Source organism: Cydia strobilella, chromosome 14, assembly GCF_947568885.1.
Source record: "Cydia strobilella chromosome 14, ilCydStro3.1, whole genome shotgun sequence".
Lineage (NCBI taxonomy): Eukaryota > Metazoa > Arthropoda > Insecta > Lepidoptera > Tortricidae > Cydia > Cydia strobilella.
The window spans coordinates 2,790,150-2,811,321 of record NC_086054.1 but is presented as its reverse complement, the minus strand read 5'-3'; the positions used below and the strand labels follow the sequence as shown (position 1 = coordinate 2,811,321).

The 21,172-nt window shown below is 37.9% G+C and overlaps 1 protein-coding gene across 1 annotated transcript in view; it reads right to left on the bottom strand.

Annotated features, from left to right (window-relative positions):
• LOC134747030 (leucine-rich repeat-containing protein 24-like) overlaps positions 1-20,869 on the bottom strand; it is a 40,257-nt gene extending 19,388 nt beyond the window's left edge. Inside the window, exon 1 of the mRNA XM_063681586.1 lies at positions 20,773-20,869. The gene's annotated coding sequence lies outside the window, so the exon portion shown is untranslated. The remainder of the gene's footprint in view (positions 1-20,772) is intronic.
• Positions 20,870-21,172: the final 303 nt, after the last annotated feature.

The following is a 21,172-nucleotide window of genomic DNA, read 5'->3' as shown; positions in this document are numbered from 1 at the left end:
GCGCGCACTTTGACCTGGCCTCGGCAACTTTTTTCACAGATAGAATAGGGGCTATTACTGCAATGTTCTGTCACCAGAGTGTAGCACAAGCCTTTTTAGTAAACCATACAATAACATACGTACTGTACCTTTAACAGGTTTTTGACAAGTTTTCAGAGATAATTAAATATGACATTGATGCATCAAGGCGGTTTGTTTACAGAGGACCTACCGGGAAACGCGAATCCGAAATTTCGCTATCTGCCTCTTTATCGCTCGAATATGCAAGTGACAGAGATGTTACATAACGAAATTTCGATTTTCTTGTTTCCCGATAGACCCTCAGATTGTGGTAGCGGCGCCCCCTTCGCAGTTTCGCGTAATATTCCCTATTCCAATGTGACCTTGTAGTCGGACACTCCGCACAGAAGGCTACCGTGACATCGAAATTCGAAAATTGACTGCCCCTGTCAATCCAATAAAACAAGAGCGATTGACATAAACACATCCTTTATTCGAATTTCTTTTTTTTGCAAGTTATGGATGGTATAGAAAGGATACCAATCTCTTATGGCAGAATTGTTGCAAAAGTGACCGCTTTCAGCTTTAAAATAAATAATAGTTCCTAATTTCTCCGGTGGCGCTAGTTAGGCTCTGGGATATGAGTATAGCATGAACCATATAAGGCAACAAATAACCCGACCAAATTACGTAGGTTGTTTTTGGCAGTATTTCGGTGTATGGTGGCGCCGCCTAATTACTGTTTTTGATGGACACTTTTCATACATAGAGATTTGGCTCCTTTATATAGTCTCCATGGCAATAGTCCTTTATTGCCAGTCACGTTATCATCATGTGTAGCCCCTAGAGTGGCATACAGTGGGTTACCCACACATTTGATTTTTCTCGACTTTTTTAACCCAATCTTATTTTATGTATAGGCTTCCTTACAACTATTTTTCATATTAAGTTTAAGAGTAAGATAGATACTCTACTACCTACACGAACATAAGGACAAAAGCAAGATTTACTGAATAACATTTACCCACCAATCATGATGATATCAGCCAAAAGAAATTCAGCGCTTGTAAAAGGACCGAGAGAAATAATGAATACTGTACTATCAATTTATAATAATAATAAAAAATGATAACGCTTGATAGGTTATGTGAGAGGTTAGTCTGGGTATGATAAGGATCTTGACCGAATTTTTATATATTTTTTTTTGCATTTTTGTCGAGAAAGAGTTTTCTGCTCTATATACCAAGACTTGAACCCACGATTTTCGACCACCACACACATATGAAAGCTTAGTACTGATAGGCAAAGGTAATAACCTCGTCCACAATAATACCTAAATTTGGCACAACATCCCATAAATGGAAAACGGCTATAAAATAATAGCAATAAAACAAAGCTCTTAACTAATAGCATACAGGAAAGCATAACTGCCAACGACAAATCATTAGAATACGTACAAGACTACATCGTCTACATCTACACAAACATATATATAAATAAATAATAATAAATAAATAAATATTATAAGACATTCTTACACAGATTGACTAAGTCCCACGGTAAGCCCATGCAAGGAGCTATATATATATATAAACATTTATTTTGACTGCTGAAAATGATTGTTCACTCAGTAATAAAGACTATTATATTTTTATTTTATTTTTATTTATCCTAAAGACCCAACGAGGTTCAGTTAAGAGTACGGTTAGCTTAGTACAATAACTTCCGATCACTCGTCAATTTGTCTTACACGAGTGACCGTAAAGTTTTGAGGAGTTAACTTAAGTAAGAGGATTGTTAGTTTTGTTCAAAGTAGTTTGGGTCTGGTCAATAGGAATGAAGGTTTGATTGTGTGGAAATAGTACCGTTATAAGAGGGCTTTATCTTGAACAGCTGCGTATAAACTCAGAAGCATGATCCAAAATTGTTTGCTATTACTGACAATAATGTATTCTATCTACATCAATATTATAACCTCCCTATAATATATTCAGAAACGATAAACTAACGGCCTATATTAACAAACCTGTATCTGTGGGTGCATCGTAATTTTAAACTTTACGTTATCGATAATCGATAACTTAATTACACTAGACTTATATTGACCGGGACCGTGATTACCTTTTGTATTATTTGTGAGCTCCCGATATTTCGACGCAGTTACATGCATCATGTTCACGGGTGACTGAAGATAGCGGGTGGGTGTCAAAGTTGTGTAGACAGCGCTCTGTCAATATAAGTCTAGTGAAACTAACCGTGAATCATTCAAAACTCTGACTTAATTATGCCTAAAAGAAATTTGATTATGCCTCTACTCTAATATCAGTCGAGATGACGTTTTATTCGAAATGAAAAGTGACAAATTTTTGTCAAATTTCGCATGTTACTGTTACCTAACTAAATTCAGCTAACATAATTATGACACTACACAACTAATGTAAAAATTGCATGCTGTTGAGCTAATACAATTGTAATAGAAAAAAATATGTTTGTTATTTTTTCCCTCATTAAAACAGTTTAACTTTTCTGATAACACCCATATTTGACATCATTAAGTGCTAAAGCTATGCTTTTAATTGGTGCTATTAATGTTTCATAGAACTGACGTCATATTAGTCACGAAACTAACGTAACTCACGAACGTTTATTGTTTTATGAAAATAAGTCATAATTATTGTGTGACAACAGTCAAAAACTTAGCTAAACTCCCTTTTGTATGTAAGTAATGAATTGTTTGGATAGATGTAATATATATTAAAAATGGATAGGTAATATGACTTAAGGTTTGCAGATACTTGCTTTGCTAAGAAGTTGATTAATCGTTTTACTTTGTTCAAACAGGAATAGTTGTTTTTTCCTTTTTTTAAACCTGTACTTTCACAACTACACGCCATAGAGTTTAAATAGCTTATATATATAAATAGCTATATGGACTTTCATTGTTAAGCAATGTAAGATCTTCATCACATTGAACATTTCAGAGCGTAAACATAATTCAATAACTGAAATAATTCAAATAATTCAATGACTTTTAATTCCATAACTTAAATGATTCAATAACAAAGATTCAATAATTCAATAACTCAGATCAAATTAGTCAACAGCTCAAGGATTCAATCATTCTTTAAGTCAAAGATTTAAGAATTCAATAACTCAAAGATTCAATAATTCAATAACTCAAAGGTTCAATATTTCAATAACGCAAATAATTCCATAACGCTTATAATTCCAAAACTCTAATAATTCAATAACTCAATAATTCAATTATTCAATAACAAAGATTCAATAACTTAAAGATTCAATAATTCAATAACTCAAAGATTCAGTAACTCAAAAATTTTAGAATTCAATAACTCAAAATTCAGTAACTCAAAGATTCAATAATTCAATAACTCAAAGGTTCAAATATTTTAACAACCCAAATAATCCAATAACTCAAATAATTCAATAATCAAATAGCTCAAATAATGCAATAATTTAAAGATTTAATAATTCAATAACTCAAATAATTCAATAACTCAAATAATTCAATAACTCAAATAATTCAATAAGTCGAATAATTGGGTAGTTGTTTTTTTTTTAACAGGGCTTGTACTTTTTATTATTGCGTTAATTTTTTTTTAAAGTTTCCAATTTATTGTGACAAATTCCTCATTTTCTATCTATTCAACATGTGTCAACTACCCTATTCAATAACTCAAATAATTCAATAATACTGAATACTCGATACTCGACACTAGACACTAGACACTAGACACTAGACACTCGACACTCGATGCTCGACACTCGATGCTCGATACTCGATACTCGATACTATTTGAGTTACTGAATTATTGAATCTTTGAGCGATTGAATTATTGAATCTTTAAGTTATGGGATTATTGAATCTGAGTTATTGAATTATTTGAGTAATTGAAATATTGAACTTTTTAGTTATTGAGTTATTGAATCTGAGTTATGGAATAACTGAATCGTTGGGTTATTGAGTTATTGAATAATTTGTTATAGAATTATTTGAGTTATTGAAATATTGAACCTAGTAATTGAATTATTAAATCTTTGAGTGAATTATTAAATCTTTGAGTTATTGAATTCTTAAATCTGAGATATTGAATATTTGAGTTATTGAACAGGTAACTGAATCTTTGAGTTATTTAACTATTGAAGCTTTGAGTTATATGAGGCAGTATTGGAGACATGAAGGGGGCTCCAGTATTGTGATTAGTTATACGAGGCAGTATTGGAGACGTGAAGGGAGCTCCAGTATTGTAATTAGTTATATGAGGCAGTATTGGAGACATGAAGGGGGCTCCAGTATTGTGATTAGTTATATGAGGCAGTATTGGAGACATGAAGGGGGCTCCAGTATTGTGATTAGTTATATGAGACTGATAAGTAGCACATAAAAAAAAAACTGAATGAAAAACAAAACGAGAAATTATGTGCTACAGTTAAAATGAGTCAAAAAAACGGAAATGAATAAAAATGTGATGAGACACGTTTGTGTCAAGAGAGTGATTATGTAAATAGCACATTAGAAAAAAAACTGAATGAAAAACATGAGAAATAATGTGCTACACCTAAAATGAGTAAAAAAAAAAGTTTGAAATGGAATATGTTAAGTATGATGATGTATGTGAAGTAATGATGCAACAAAAAAACTATATTTAATACAATAAAAATAAAAAGGAATGTGATGTCGGATTTATATTAAAAAAAAACTATGTATTTGGATGGATACATTCGATTTGAAATAATTATATGAATATATAGATTAATTCAATAGATAACAAGAAAATATGTATATATAGATAGACAAAGCAATTGTATTATATGAGTAATGAAGTATTTATAATTTTCTTTCTGAATGCCCGATGATTTAACATGCCGAGTGTAAGATTAGATGATAAACGTGATTAGTATGACTGTGCATGAGGACATGCACAATGTCAGGATGGGCGAGTGTAAGATTCTTTAAAATTACTAATTATTCGGAAAAGACTTCATGAAATAAAGAGTTGAATAATCATTGTCAATCTATAATTAATTAAATTTAAAAGTAAAGTTACTGATTGTTAACATTTGTAAATGGAAGGTAGTTTAAAGAAAAGAAAAATGCGACTGGCATGGCGGTTAACGGGCATTCGGTTACGGGCAGAGGTGAAGGGTGGACGATTGTGAAGAGAGGTGATTGGATGTTGAACTGTAATGGAATATTGTGATCAAGAAATATATTGTTGTTATGAAAGCTGGAGTTTTTCTTACAAAAGCATGCGCGAGAAACAAGATTTGTGTATAATTTCGCTAATCTCATAAGGAATTTGTATAGGAGGTGCAAGCACGTACTGCTCGCCCTTACGCCTTTAAGAGTTGTTCACAGACGCCTAGTATTTCTAGAAATTGGGGCAGGTTCCGCCGTGGCGAGGTGGTCTAGGAGTTCATGGTGTTAGTAAGTAAGTAAATATTAGAGTTTTGAATGATTCACGGTTAGTTTCACTAGACTTATATTGACCGGGATATAGACCGTGATTACTTTTTGTATTATTTGTGAGCTCCCGATATTTCGACGCAGTTACATGCATCATGTTCACGGGTGACTGAAGATAGCGGGTGGGTGTCAAAGTTGTGTAGACAGCGCTCTGTCTACCCTCATTCTTGCGCGTCGGCTGCGTTCACTTTCAACGTTACCAACGGTCGCATTCACACTTGTTGGTCCGGTCGCGTTCACACTCGTTGGTCTGTCCAAACACACTACACTCACGGTGTCACTACGCGTGTTTGATTCGGATATCACTGGTTTTTTACACAAACAAATCACAGGATTCCACACATTTGACAGTTTAAACCCATCTTTACGATTAAAATTTTTGTATTTGTGAATTTCATCGGCTTCTCTTACCAATCTTGGTATATAGTGGCGTTCTGTCGAAATGACCTTGGGACTATGCAACTCGATCCAGTGATTTGTACCCGACTCAAGGAGATGCTGAGCAATAGCTGACTTGCGAACGTCATTGTTCTTGACCGCAGCAATGTGTTCTTTAATTCTGCAGGCAATAGTGCGTTTGGTCTGCCCAATGTACGAACTACCGCGGCTGCACTCAACTTTGTATACACCAGGTTTTTCCAGGGGAAAATTGTCTTTGGGCGACCGCAGAAATTGTGCAATTTTCCTGTGCGGGGTAAAATATCGGGAGCTCACAAATAATACAAAAGGTAATCACGGTCTATATCCCGGTCAATATAAGTCTAGTAAGTAAATATTCTTTATTGCACCAATAATTATACATTTTACATACATGTAAAACTACAAAAAAAATTAAGCGTTAGCCGCGATAGCTAAAAACTTCGTCGTCATGGAGGGCTTCGTAACTTTTATATCTGTGCTTTTATATGACATCAATTTTAATGTATTGTTTTTTGAACACATATTAAATCACATTTACAATCGGGTCTATCGCGAATTTATTTTGTTACCTTTATTTACCGACGTTTCGATACAGGTTTCACTGGTCGTAGTTCAATCAATCAATCAATCAATCTTTAAGTAGTATGGCTCCATCGATACTGTCGATGATTTCGCCAACGTCAAAGTAGGATCCACGTGGGATCGAATTAATATTTCTTGATTTTCTTCAGCCAGTGTACGGTAAATAAAATTATGGGCCTCTAGGGCTCTAGCCAGACACGGTTAGAGGTAGAAATACCAAATGCTCTTAGAGCACGACGTTGTTCGGTAGTTATTGTTGTTATTGTCTCGTAAAACCGATAGCTGGATTTTACGAGAAGCACGTGGACTACCGGCCGTTGACTCCAAAATGTTGGTTAAACACGCTTTGAGATTAATTCTCCATTCACTGCACACTACCAAATTATATTACTGTATAATAAAGCTATCGATATTACACTTTAAACAATTTTAATGAGCAACAAAGAAAGGAATTAATCACGAGGCTACTATCAAGATGGCGTTCGAACCGGAAGTCTCCTGGTCGTAGTTGCGGCTAACTGACGTCCCAGCAAAATGTCAAAACAGAGGTTTGTGACACATCACACAAACGCGACCACGACCAGTGAAACCTGTGTCGAAAAGTCGGTAAATAAAGGTAACAAAATAAATTCGCGATAGACCCGATTGTAAATGTGATTTAATATGTGATTTAAATAGCTGGTGAACATAGGGAAAGAAACTAGACCTCGTTGAGGCCTGTCGAGTTTCCTCACAATGTCTTCATTAACCAAGAAGCGATTGGTAAAGATAAAATGTTATTATACCATAGATGAATTTTTTGAGGATCAATATTTAGCGAACATGACATAATGATGAGGATTAGAATGAATTTATTATTATTCTCTTTATTTATTATTTTTCTCATGTTAGGTTTTTTATAATATGCATATAAAAGTAAAATATAAAAACACTTACAAAACAATACAAAATACATATAAACAAATTATAAAAAACCTAACCTAGGGTGCCGCCAGCAGCGGGGCAGGGCCCAAGCTGCCGGTGGTCAGGGCCGCAGAGAGAGGAACCGGCGGACTATCCGCGCCGTGTCCAAGATCACCGCCTTCTGCATCTGACCCTTGATCCAACCACCTAGCGAGAGTCTCTCAAGGTGTTGGTCGAGACTCTTCGCTATGAGACCGTTCGCTGAAACGACTATCGGGACAATGATCGTCGAATCAACATCCCACATGGCGGTTATCTCGTGAGCCAAGTCTAGGTACTTACTGGACTTGTCCTTCTCGGCTTTCACGAGATTTTCATCATGGGGGATGGTGATGTCGACGAGCACGGCCCGGCGCTGCGATCGATCTATTATCACAATGTCAGGCTTATTGGCTACAATAGTCCTGTCAGTGATGATAGATCGATCCCAATAGAGCGTGGCACGACCATTCTCGAGAACTGGCACAGGTAAATACTTGTAGTACGGTACTTCGCGGTCCACAAGGCCGTATAGAAGAGCAAGCTGCTGATGAATAATCCTGGCTACGAGATTATGTCTGTGCAAGTACTCGCCGTTAGCAAGATGAGAACAACCGGAAATGATATGCCTGAGTGACTCTCCGGGACGGCGGCATGCCCGACAAATGTCGACCGTACCGTCCTTCAGGATATATTTCCGATAGTTGTTCGTCATCATAACTTCGTCCGCAATTGCACAGGCAAAACCCTCGGTTTCTCCGAAGAGGTCCCCGAATCGTAACCAGTTCACCGACGCGAGCAGGTCTACATCAGGTCCCATGAGGGCCTTGTAGAACCGCCCGTGTAGCACCTTACTTTCCCATATCGCCCTGCGGCCCGCAGCACTTTGTACCACAGGTTTGTGCCAGTTCTCGTTTGCCAAGGAGAGCGGCGTGAAGTTCCTGTCCACTGCCACCACATCACGATGCACACCACACTCGTTGTTAAGGAAATAATTCCTGAGATTGCACACCTCGCGGTTGTGGAGATCTTTGGCGTTAAGGAAGCCTCGACCTCCACACTTCCGTGAGATGTACAATCTCATAACTGACGAGCGTGGGTGTAGCATACGGTGTGTGGTGAGCATTAGACGGACCCTCCGATCCAGGGCGTCCAGCTCGGTCTGAGTCCACCTTAGTATGCCAAAGGAGTATATGAGTAAGGGCATTACCCAGGCGTTGAAGGCGCGCACTTTGTTGCCTCCTGACAAAAAACTGTTAAGGACTTTTGTGAGCCGACTGAAAAAGCGCTCCTTCACCGACCGTCTAATACCCTCGCCCTCAATACCTAACGACTGTGACATACCAAGGTATTTATAGGTTTCTGATTCAGAGATAGATCTGAAAGACATTGTCTCAGAAAGTTGTAAATTTGTTGAATTTACAACCTCCCCCAGCTGTACATGCATAACCGCACACTTATCGACACCAAACTCCATTCTGATGGCGGTACTGAAAACTTCTGTGGTTTTCAATAGCACCATCAAGTCTTGGTTATTTGGCGCAAATAGCTTGAGGTCATCCATGTACAGTAGGTGAGAAATGACTTCACCCTCTCTCCGAAGCTGGCAACCTAACCCTGAATCCTTCAGCAGGGTGCTGAGGGGATTCAGAGCTAGGCAGAACCACAGGGGACTCAGACTGTCACCCTGAAATATTCCTCGCTCGATCCTTATAAAGTCCTGCGGGCCAGGGCGGTCATCCCCACCTCCTGGTTGACGAAGGACTGTAATCCACTGCCTCATACACGCACTTAGGAAGGATATTAAAGCTGCATCAAGTTTATACAGCTCCAATACCCTTCTCAGCCATGAGTGAGGCACCGAATCATAGGCCTTCTTATAGTCAATCCAGGCGGCCGAGAGGGCCCCCCTGTTCCGCCGAACTTGCTGGCATATGGTCATGTCTATGAGGAGGAGCTCTTTAGTACCACGGGACCCAACCCTACATCCATTTTGAGCGGAGGCCAAAATGTTGTTAGCGACAATGTGCGCGTTAATTTTTGCTCTCAAAATGGATGTAAGGAGCTTGTAAAGTGTAGGCAAGCACGTGATGGGTCTGTAGTTCTTCGCTTCCGTGGTACTACCGGACTTGTGGAGCAGGAAGGTTACACCAGTTGTTAGGGAAGGTGGGAGGGAACCGAGCTCTAGGGCTTGTTGGAACTGCGTTGCCAACCGTGCGTGCGAGCATCGAAACCATTTTAGCCAGAAGTTGTGCAATCCGTCAGGTCCAGGACTTTTCCAGTTCTGGGCCGTACGGATGGCACAACTTACGTCGTCGGGGCTAATGGTGATAGCCCCCATAGGTTCGATGTTCTCGCACTCACGTTCGACAACGTCTATCCAACCGCCCTCCGTGTGTTCCACAGGCACTGACCAGATGCTACGCCAGAAATCAGTCATGGCAGTAGCATCCGGTAGCCGCACGTCGGACACACGAGAGTCGGTTTCCTCCCATCTTCGGTACACCTTCCTTTGGTCACTTTGAAAAAGACGATTCTGCTGGAATCGATCCACACGCTTTCTGTAGCGGCGAATACGGTTTGCCCATGCATAGACTTTCTGCTTTAGAAAGTCGATGCGCTCTGTGACATTGGCCATGTAGTCGCGGGGCCTGACATCCGTCCCCGCGAACGCCTGGTTCACAAAGCGCATTACTCGGGGGCGGTTGTTGCCCCCCCTAAAGCAGATCAGCTTTGCAATGAGAGTCCTAAACGAGCTGATACGTCGCTCAATCCGCGCTTGCCATGCAGGGACACCTCCGGCGGTCCTAGGTGCACGTTCAGCGTCCGGAAACTTGACTCGAGCAACACGGCACGCCGCGATGGCTCCGCAGTACATGATCGAGTGCGTATCATCTAAATCTTTACTAGTCCGTAAATGTGGCTCTAGTAAAGCGCTTAGGGCTCCCACTAGCGCTAGATTGCGTCTATTTATAGGCAGACGTGGTAATCGTGGCCTAGAGTTGGCTGTGGCGCGATACTGCGTAATCGCCTCTTCCAAAGTCCTCCTCAGTTGCTCATTGGCAGATGTACTCACGCTCTGACTCGCAAAATCCCCCTCGTCGGTACTAAAATCAACCCGCGGCGCCCCCGGTGCCAGGTCGGGTGCGGGCACCGGATCCGGCGACGTGGCGGGCAGATCTCGCACCGAGGCGGAGGCTGCGCGAGCAGAGAGAGCCTCCAGGCGAAGCCGATCAAGTGTCGCATCATCCAAACGCTTTAGCCTCTGAATGACGCGCACCTGATCCGATAATCGTTGCTCCGACACGGTGATGGTGGGTTCAAGAACCTGAAAGAGTGGCAGTATTCTTGAACGATACGCAGATAGCTGTGTTCCCCCCTCTGTAGCCCCATAATAGGCGCGCATGACATTCTCATTAATGGATTGAGACCATCTCATGCGACGCACTATACCACCGGCAGCGGGAGCCGTGGGCGGGGCAGGATGTCCCGCAGGCCCCAAGCGTGCCGGCAGCGGTGGCCGCCCTCGTCGCGCAGGTGGTCGTGGCGGCGGCGGCGGCGGCGGCCCGCTCTCGTCACTGGACCCGTCTGTGTCAGGTGCCGTTGCAAACTCGTCGCCTGACGACGATGTGGACGAGGAACTGGACGAGGCGGGCGGGGGTGGTGGTCGTGCGCTTGTCGAATCCGCTGCACGTGTTCGACTCCTCGTAATCATTATATTAAGTACGTTATTTACAGTTTATACGTTCATTTATCGTGTTACATTATGATTTATGTCATGCAAATGTCACGTCAGTGGCGTGAGTATTGATTTGCGTTCTATGTATTTCAGCCGCATTTCTTTCACGATTCCATATAATTATGATGTAGATTCCACATGCACTTGATGGTAAAATACACAATAAGTTTGCAATAAAAACGTATAAAAATATATTTAAAGCAATAAAAAATTTACGAGACGTCTGTCATTGTCAGAGCGGTTTTATTATTATTATTATTATTTTTTTAATATAAAACAAATTGACATGCACGACTTATATAATTATAAAACAACCTATCAAATTGCTCTTATGTTTAAATTAAGTTTAAACCTAGTAATAAAACTATGAAAACGGATTATATCGCGTATATTGAATTTATAATACATCCCGACGTTTCGAACCCTTTACAGCGTTCGTGGTCAACGGGTGACTGAGGAAAAATTACAAAGTGCAAAAATACCCACATACTAAAATAATGAACAATCATAGACTACAAACTTTAAGGCTGGTTGTACATGCAAAATCGGTTCATAAGGCTAGTTATACACTACAATTATTTTCAAGTAAAGATATATATATACGCGATAAACCTAGTGTTGCATGATAATTATTGTACTTAATTGTAATTTATTTAGTTATTAAGTTTAGTTGTTAAGTAACATGTCCTATATTGTATGCCCTAGCAGGGTATCATGTACCTACTAAAACTAAAATGTAAGACCTTAATGTACTGATGAACATGATAATAATGGATTAAATGAATAATGAATGAAAATTATGCTGTATTACATTCCGAAAAATTTCTTGTTAACCCAGCGATGGTTAAATCCAGTGGAAATTGAACGTCGTGCTACCGCTACGCTACGAATAATTTGTATTTAGCCTGTATGTGAGTACAAAAACGGCCGTCCGCAATGCGTCCCGTGCCAGGATTCAAATAATACTAATCAACGAGCCAACACGAAAGCGCATTTTTCCAGCCTCGCTAAACAAAGGCATGTCATAGGGTCGTTGGTCGTTGCCTTTGCTAATCCCGGAGTGGCGGCCATTTGGCTAGGCTTGGGATGTACAGTGTAAAAGCAAAAACAGTAGCATACGGAATGATTGAATTTATCCGGAGTATTCAAAACGCTAAATGAAGACCTTTTATCATCGTTGCCGCTGGTTATAATGTTCATAATTGTGATTTATCTCTAATAAAAAATAATAATAAATAAAACAATATTTTTATCAACTCAGTCTAGAAATTATCAAAAACATTGCCCCCATGATGTACAAGTATTTGTGGCAGTGCATGTCTTTTCTCTTTAAAACCTATCGCCCGTCGTCAGCAGGTCGACCCGCTTGGATCAGTCATTTTCAGCCTCTCTACAATAAACTATTAAAACAAATTGGTATTGTGTGTTTTCTGGAAATGTAATTAAGTATTGGGTGGATCAACTTTTTTGTGTTTTCACTTTGCGTCGTTGTCGAAGTGAGAAATAGTGGCACAGTTTGTTAGAAGAAATGTTATACCACGCTGTACCAACATGCTTAGTAGATGGCCTAGTGGAAATGGCTTATAGCTACATGAAAACCTGGATATTAGGAGTTATTTTTCTCGTGGACAACAAACGACCATGGACAACCGTAACAATAAAAAGTTTATTAACACAACTATAATATGGTTTCTTTAATTTCACCTGGATATTTTTTATTATAGGTGTCATGTATTCGACTAAGTGCCTACTTAATATTGTCTTCGGTTAACGCGATAGTTACTCATGAAATAAAACTATGAAAACGGGATGTATTATAAATTCAATATACGCGATATAATCCGTTTTCATAATTTACTTCATAAGTGCCTACTGTTTTTATAATGTTGAATGTGTAACGTACCATGCCAACGAAAAATTCAACAGAGTGATGTGATGCTTGTAAACTGTTCATAATTTACAACGTCTGGACTTTGTATTTAGTCTGGCAGGTCATGAATAATGGTGAAGTCTAGACATTGTTTACTTGTTGCGTTCCTCTTATAAACTAAACTAAACGAAAACACTCCAATGTTTATTGTTTAAGAAAAATTCAATATATATGTTAATCCATTGTCTTTAAATTACAGTACAAATTTTGCATAATGTCTTTTCTGTACCTATTTGACAAACTCACTGATAAATGTACATTCACAAGTGTTTTTAATTCTTCATCCATAGTACGTTCAAGGACTTAATTTCAGTACCATCAAAGATAAAGATAAGATAAAGATAAGATAAAGATAAGATAAAGATAAGATAAAGATAAAGATAAGATAAAGATAAGATAAAGATAAGATAAAGATAAGATAAAGATAAGATAAAGATAAGATAAAGATAAGATAAAGATAAAGATAAGATAAAGATAAACATATTTTATTATTGAAGTAGGCATATTACAATGCGCTTATGAATGTCTCTAACTTTACACCACTGCCTCGAGAAGATTTAAATCCCCCCTCATTTCGTACTTAGTCACCGTGACTATAATAGTATGAGGTCCCTAGATACTTTCATATTGATTGTCACTGTGACACGGTACGAAATGGCACTTACTGTAATTCAATGCTTTGACTGTACCTGGGCATTATCACTTAAAAGTGTACTACTTACTTTTTTCGAAAATCCATAAACTTTTGGGTTATTTCTACTCAGAATCACGAGGACTATCGATTTAAAAAGGAAAAAAAATGTCCCCAAAAAATGTCAGTTTACGCATTTCATTTTTCACATACATTTTGTATGGACCGTTACAAAACTGACACCTAAAATTTGTATGAAAAACTAGGGACATCATAGTATTCGTGATTCTGAGTCTAAATAACCTAAAAGTTGTTGGTTTTTCAAAAAAAGTAAATGGTACCATTTTTTTCTGAAAACCTGGATAAAAATGGCAAAAAAACTTATTTCCTAAAAAAGAAAAATTCACGGTTATTTTATTATTATCAATAGTAGGCACTATTTACTCGTGATTCCGACTTGAAATGGAAAAAAAATATATTTTTCTAAAATAGGAAAGAGTTTTTCTAAGAACCTAAATGCGAGCCTAAAACGAATAATTTATCGCCAAGTTGGCCGACGCGGCATCGCACAGGATTTATTAAAGTCTATTTCACTTGTGTTATATTTTGCACAAATATTTTAATGCTATTTGAAACCTAAAATTGTAATTTATTTGGTTAACGACGTAGATAATCGTCTGTCACTTTAATATACAAATTTTAAAGCCAGGTGTTTCGAATTTAGGGAAGATTTATTGCTTTCATGAAATTAACTAGATGGGTTCTTGAAATAAATTTGTTATTTTTAAATTGGTTCATAATTAATATGTCATTTTTTGCACTTAAACTACCGTGAGACATATTTCAAAATATTTATCAGTACGGTTTTTACTCACTATTATTTTTTGTGCACGTACAACCGCCGCGGACACTCGTGCCTGAGGATGGATTCCCAAAGAATCCGAAACATGTCGCCAAAAGCGACTAAAAATAATAGTGAGTAAAAACCGTACTGATAAATATGTCATTTTTTATAATCGCAATTTTTCTTATGCCGTTATTAATCACGACACCCGAGGTTATGAATTGCATAAAAGAATGTAAAAACCGGTCAAGTGCGAGTCGGACTCGCGCATTAACGGTTCCATACCATTACGCAAAAACGGCAAAAAAATCACGTTTGTTGTATGGGAGCCCCAATTAAATATTTATTTTATTCTGTTTTTAGTATTTGTTGTTATAGCGGCAACAGAAATACATCATCTGTGAAAATTTCAACTGTCTAGCTATCACGGTTCATGAGATACAGGCTGGTGACAGACAGACGGATAGACAGACAGACATACAGACAGACTTGCGTATTTTAATTATAGGATTAGAATTCGATCTGGATTAGATATGGATCGAATGGAATGGATCGACCTGACAATACAAGACAAAAACTAAGACCAGTTCACGACAGACAACCCTGACAACCAAACAAGAAAGACGACAACCATACCGTTCAACATGGTTCAACCTCGCTTCGCTCACACGATGTGATATCTTGAGGTAACAAGTGGGGAGGGTATTGTTTCAACCATTAATGTGTCTTTCACCTTTGCCACAGAAACCATTATAGCACGTTGTGTTTTACATAATTTCGTAGTAAACCGACATGAAATCCAAACATTGGACGTTATCGAATTTAAACTGTTGTGAGACATACTAACGATAACGCAAGACCGCCCCGAACCGGCTTTCTCGGCGCGCGGCAGCGGCAGTACGCAATACACGGTCGTCGTGAACGCTGCTCGCACTATTAGTGCTTGAGAAAGGAGACCTAGGCTCTTCGAAACATGTCGCGCGAGTGACTAAAACAAGAGTCTAAACCGTAAAATTATTTAATATTGGACGTTAAACAATAAGGAAAGCCCTTTTTCGTACATGTATTATACGCGCAAGCGAGACGCTCGGGCAAATGACGACAAAATCATTTGACACAAACTAACCAACACGTAGTTTTAAAATGAGAACGAAACTCTGTTTGTATAGGAAGGTGAAATTCGGCCGAGCTTGCCGGGGACTTAAGGGGCCCACTGACTATCAGTTCGCCGGACGATATCGGCCTGTCAGTTGTTCAGAACTGTCAAATTTTTGTTCTAACTGACAGGCCGATATCGTCCGGCGGACTGATAGTCAGTGGCCCCCTTTAAAGGCTCGTTTAGAGAAATAATAATTGTAAGAATCAGACATTAAATTAAATTTAATATCTGACATGCAATCGCCGTCAAAAAAATTCGAATCAATAATAAAATGAGAGCATAAATTATCAGAGTTCCGAGAAACCGACGCTTTAAATTATTTAAATTGTGGAACTTAACTATTTTAATTAATTTAAATAATAATTGCTGGTAAAATTCCAGCAGCGCGTCAAAATTCGTCAGCCATTTATACGCGTTCAGCTGTGAACAGATACAATTAATCGTCTTAATTCCATTTTTGTTCAATTGTTAGAATACTATTAGTGGAATTTTAAAGAGAATTTGTATAATTGTGCCTCGGAATCAGGCTGGATATTCCGTACCAAAAAGGTAAAAAGGAACCCTTATGGTGAGACTCTGTTATAAATGGGGTCACATAGGTCAGATATCAGGTATACGGAGGGCTAGGACCTAGGACTTTTAAGACTTATGTTTTTTATGATCTCCGGGACGTGCTTTGCGACACTATATTATGGACGTACGACACACCGAAGACCTTAGCCCTTACTACAAATTACCACGAATAGCGCTCTAAAGGAATCCGAGCGCTAACATATATATTATAGAATTATATAATATAATTATATTATATATATTATAGAATTATCTATCTTCGGTGTAGAAAAGAAACTTCGTTGTAAAACACTAATATTTATCGTTTATTTATTTATAACTATATACAGCACTTTTCTAACTATCAGCGCTTTAGCTATTTTGGTAATATTAGTAGCACTATCGTACAGAAAATAAAACAATAATACACTTTTTAGGACACTTTTGTTAGCACAGGCTGTTAAGGTCTTACTCCTATGGCTGCTCAGATAATAATCGTCTCTTCAATGAGGTGCCCGGCCTTTTATTAGATCATCACCCCTCCAAGCCTGACCGCTTTTACCTGCTCGTCAGGTGGGCTGGCCGGTAGTGACGTCACAATTATTTATTCATTTTAACTAAAGTTAAATTGGTATCAATCTCATTACTTTTTATATACATGAGCGCAAGTTAATAAAAATGCGATGTTTTATTACTATTTTTGGAGAGCCGCTAACACCAATCGGTAGGAAATTTGTGGAGACTCTTGGCTCCAGTGCTAATAAAAAAAGACGTGTTACTAATTTGGTCGTAATCCGAATCGGTTATATTCTTATTATAATATATAATAGAATTATCTATCATTATAGTACCTACTTAATTTAAAAAAGTTTAAAAGGTATAATTTTAAATCATTTGATACTTACCTATATAATCGTATTAAGCTCGAGTAGGCAACCACTCCGCAGATCCATTTTTAAAGAAAGCATTCCATTAAAAGCGTACTTAACTATTATAAAAAGTCAAAAAATTGCTTTTTTTTTCAGTTCATGTCTTTTTAAATCAACTAATGCAATCGTAATTTAATACTTACAATCGTTACTTAAACTTAAGTAGGTACTCCTTAGACATATTTCAAGAAAGAATATTCGGTTAAAATTCAGTTTAATCATAGCAAACCTTTTTAATGGAGGCTTTTTAAATCAACCAATCCAATAATCCAAATCGCTTTTCTTGAGCCATTTGCAGGATACTTCATTGAAAGAGATATCTTAAGTTAATTACTTATTAGAACTCTCCAAGTATTGTTTGCGGGGTATCAATCTCGGTTCTCATTAAGTGATCTGTCATTGTGATTAATGTAGGCGAAACAGTTTGTTGGCATTGTTTCTGTTAATTTACATCAGACTAGGGAATAGTATAGCTTGTTTAACGTCCATTCTGTTAATGAAGAATGAATAGTCACCTAGCCGCCGGCATACAATCGAAATTACGCTTTAATTTTGAAAATGAGTAGAAGTTTTTCATACAAACATTCTATTCACACCTATTTTGTTGGTATTCAAATTTTTAGGAACGAAAACTTGTACAGCCAACAGCAGCGGCTCCTTCCCCCAGAGAAGAAGAGACTCAACCGGCATTGGAAGTGGAGGGAGAGCTAACGAACGACGACGGGGAATATCTATGGAGGAACCATTTGAAGATTCGGGAAGCTCGTGGATGGTCTCCGGGGGAAGGTAGATCTTCCGGAACGGAACTCACGAGCCCAAATTCCGTAAGGGCAAATACTCCGACGACCAGGGAGTGGAGGCAGATGGAGCTGATGTTCCAGGGCCCCACAACAACCGGCACACCGAGGACAATGGAAGGACCTTAGCAACAGTGCGTGTTCCGTGGTTACTTCACGAGAACTAAAAATATGCACAGACATCTCCGGAACATACACGGAAGAGTGCTGGGAGCCCACGAAAGCGCCCAAATATTCGCCTACTATGGTTACTCAGGACTACCAATCCTTACAAATTCTGCCCCCTGAGGTTCACCCCACCAAGGGAAATCTTGGTGCAAATGCATAGGGTGAATAAGTTATGGCTTAAACGATAAAGAAAGGCCCGGGGAGGGACAAAGCCAACTAACCTAACCTCACACTCGTAACATGCCACAAGCAAGATTCATTTCTGTAACAGTAAAATAAATAAATAAAGTCTGCTTATGTTTACTTTGAAGTTTTCTTCGGTCACCACCACAAAAATTGAAGATAAAATATATAAAATCCTGACATCGCCATGTAGGATCAGCATGCGCGCTGTACAGTGACATCTAGTGAGATATTTGGTAAACAGTTAAGTTGTACAAACATGCTCGTTGTTTTTTATACTTTAGACTACACATACATACAGATACATTCAGTATATTTTTTGGAACATGCTACATGATGTTCTGTATTTTTTACAGGTTTCAGAATCGAGATATAATGGCATACTAACGCCATCTCTGTGTACATAAATGAACTATGCTTTGATGCTTAATTCCAAACAATTAAAGTTGACTTGTATAGTACTATTTCCAGCCGGCTATTACTACGAAATATAGAATGTATGCTAATGCTGAAATCAAAAATTATTTAAAAGGTGAAGGTTGACTATCTACCTCATCCAACAATAGGACTCGCTTCCAAATGATCACAATGGTTAGGTATCTCATAATCTGTTTCTTTGTGTTATACCCGTTACATGTCAAAAAAAATTTTTTTTTATAAGTTATAAATAAGCTCTAATGTGCTATAATTGCATCCCTAATTATATAAAGGTAGCAAAGCACATGTGCATAAGTCTGAAAATGTAAATTGGCCACCAATTGGTCTTGTACCAATATACCTCAACCGATTTCCATTATGAAAACACGCTAAGACATCTTCCGAGTGAGTCTGCCTGTGACCACGAACGTAACGTCACGTTCGAAACGTCAGGCCATAAATAAACGTAAGTTTGAACGCGATTAAGTCCCGTGTTAGTTTTAAAATCACAAAAGTCTGCAAGACAGTTACTGTTCTTTTTTTTCTTTTTTTTTACTAGCCCAAGCTGCTGGGCAAAGGCCTCCCCTCGCCTCCTCCACTCGACCCTGTCGTTTGTAGTGTCCCGCCAATTCGGACAAAACGCGTCCAAGTCGTCCCGCCATCTCCTTTTCGGCCTGCCTGCACCCCGGCCAGCACCATCTATGGTGTTCCGTGGATCCCACTCGGTAACCATTTTGGCCCACCTTTCAGGGTGCATGCGGCAGACGGCAGAGTTACTGTTCTTAAACTCGTAAAATTTAAAAAGGTACTCTTTCGTATTTCGCTGTAAATCGTAAAGCAGCTTACAATTCAGTCGAATAAATTTATTTAAAAATAATTCTGGTTCCATTATAAACGTAATCTGATTATAAAAGAGTAGGCACAAGAACGCAATAAATGCTTCATCCCATTTAACGGAGACGCAAACAAATGATTGCCCCAGTATTCCCCAGTAATGAAAACTCATTCACTTTCAATCCTCTGATTCTGCAATCATTCCTCCACCAACCAATTTACGCTGTCATGTCAAACGTCACAAAAACCTGAAAATCAATCAATAGAAGCTGAACAACTTTAAACTCTATTTACACAAAGGTTGGGTACAAATTTGGTGGGAACAGAGAAAAGTGCGTGTTCGGAAAACGTTCGCAGAATGCCTTATCCCGTAATCCCTTTTAATTGTGTTAATTAAAGACGTGTCGATGTTTTTCATTAAAAATTAATAGGTCTTCTTTTAATAAGGGTCAATTATTGTGTTTTAAGTACTTTGGGATTTTTATAAGAATTCAGGACATAGTTAACTAAACATTTGTTAATGTTGTAAAATTTTTATGTAGATATAAAAAGATCATAATTAAACATGTAATCTATTAACAATTTAATTCATGCAAATTTTAACGTAATATTGTAATATTGTAATATTTTTTAGTGTGTTAATGTTAATCGAAAATTGTAAAAACATAAATACACTTTTTTTTCAGATCAACTTCTCATACAAGTAATGTTAAATAGTTGAATTTACTAATATTTATTTTGTATGGTTCATTAATTTTATTTCATTTGTAACATTATTTAACGATTGATATTTAATTTGCTTGTTCTTGCCATTATTACATAGATAGACTTATTTAAATCAGTTTATAGTTTGAAGTTGTAGGTGTCAAGTTTACTCAAAATAATTTTAACAGGTGGTTTTCTGATATGTATTTGGAAATAAAGTAAAAATTAAATTATTCCTTGCTTGAAACATAAATACCTCAATTACTTAAAACCTTTATTATTAACATATTGATAAAAAATAATGAAAAGATAAAACTATATTTAATTAGCACATTAATAAGTGTTTTCTTACGATTCTAAACTCGTGGAAACAAAACTATAACTACTGAATGTATTGAATGAAAACTCAATGCAAACAAAACTAAGTAAGTAAACTTAAAAAAAAAACTTACTTTCTAAATCCAATGCAAACACAGAACATCACACACACTGCACTGTCAGTCGCGCGACTAGCCGCAGGTCGACACACGCGTGCGTCCGAGACGCAGTCTCGCGCCAATCTGAGCTGCTGTAAGGCTGCAGAGAAGTCACGCCTTGGTTTCAGCGGCGATTACCGGAAGGAAATATTTCATGTTTCTGTTTTTGCCTAGTTTCTTGCCAGTCCCATATTGGGATAACCTACTCCGGTTTAGGAGGCATTTAAATCTTCGCGGGCATAATAAATGAATGAGACATAAGAGAATGGCATTGAATGAGACATATTAAATAACTGCTTGTACGATAAACTTAGATCTTTATGTTTATTGTTATAAGCTATCCTCTCTTCCTTCTTGATAAACTCAATTATAATAC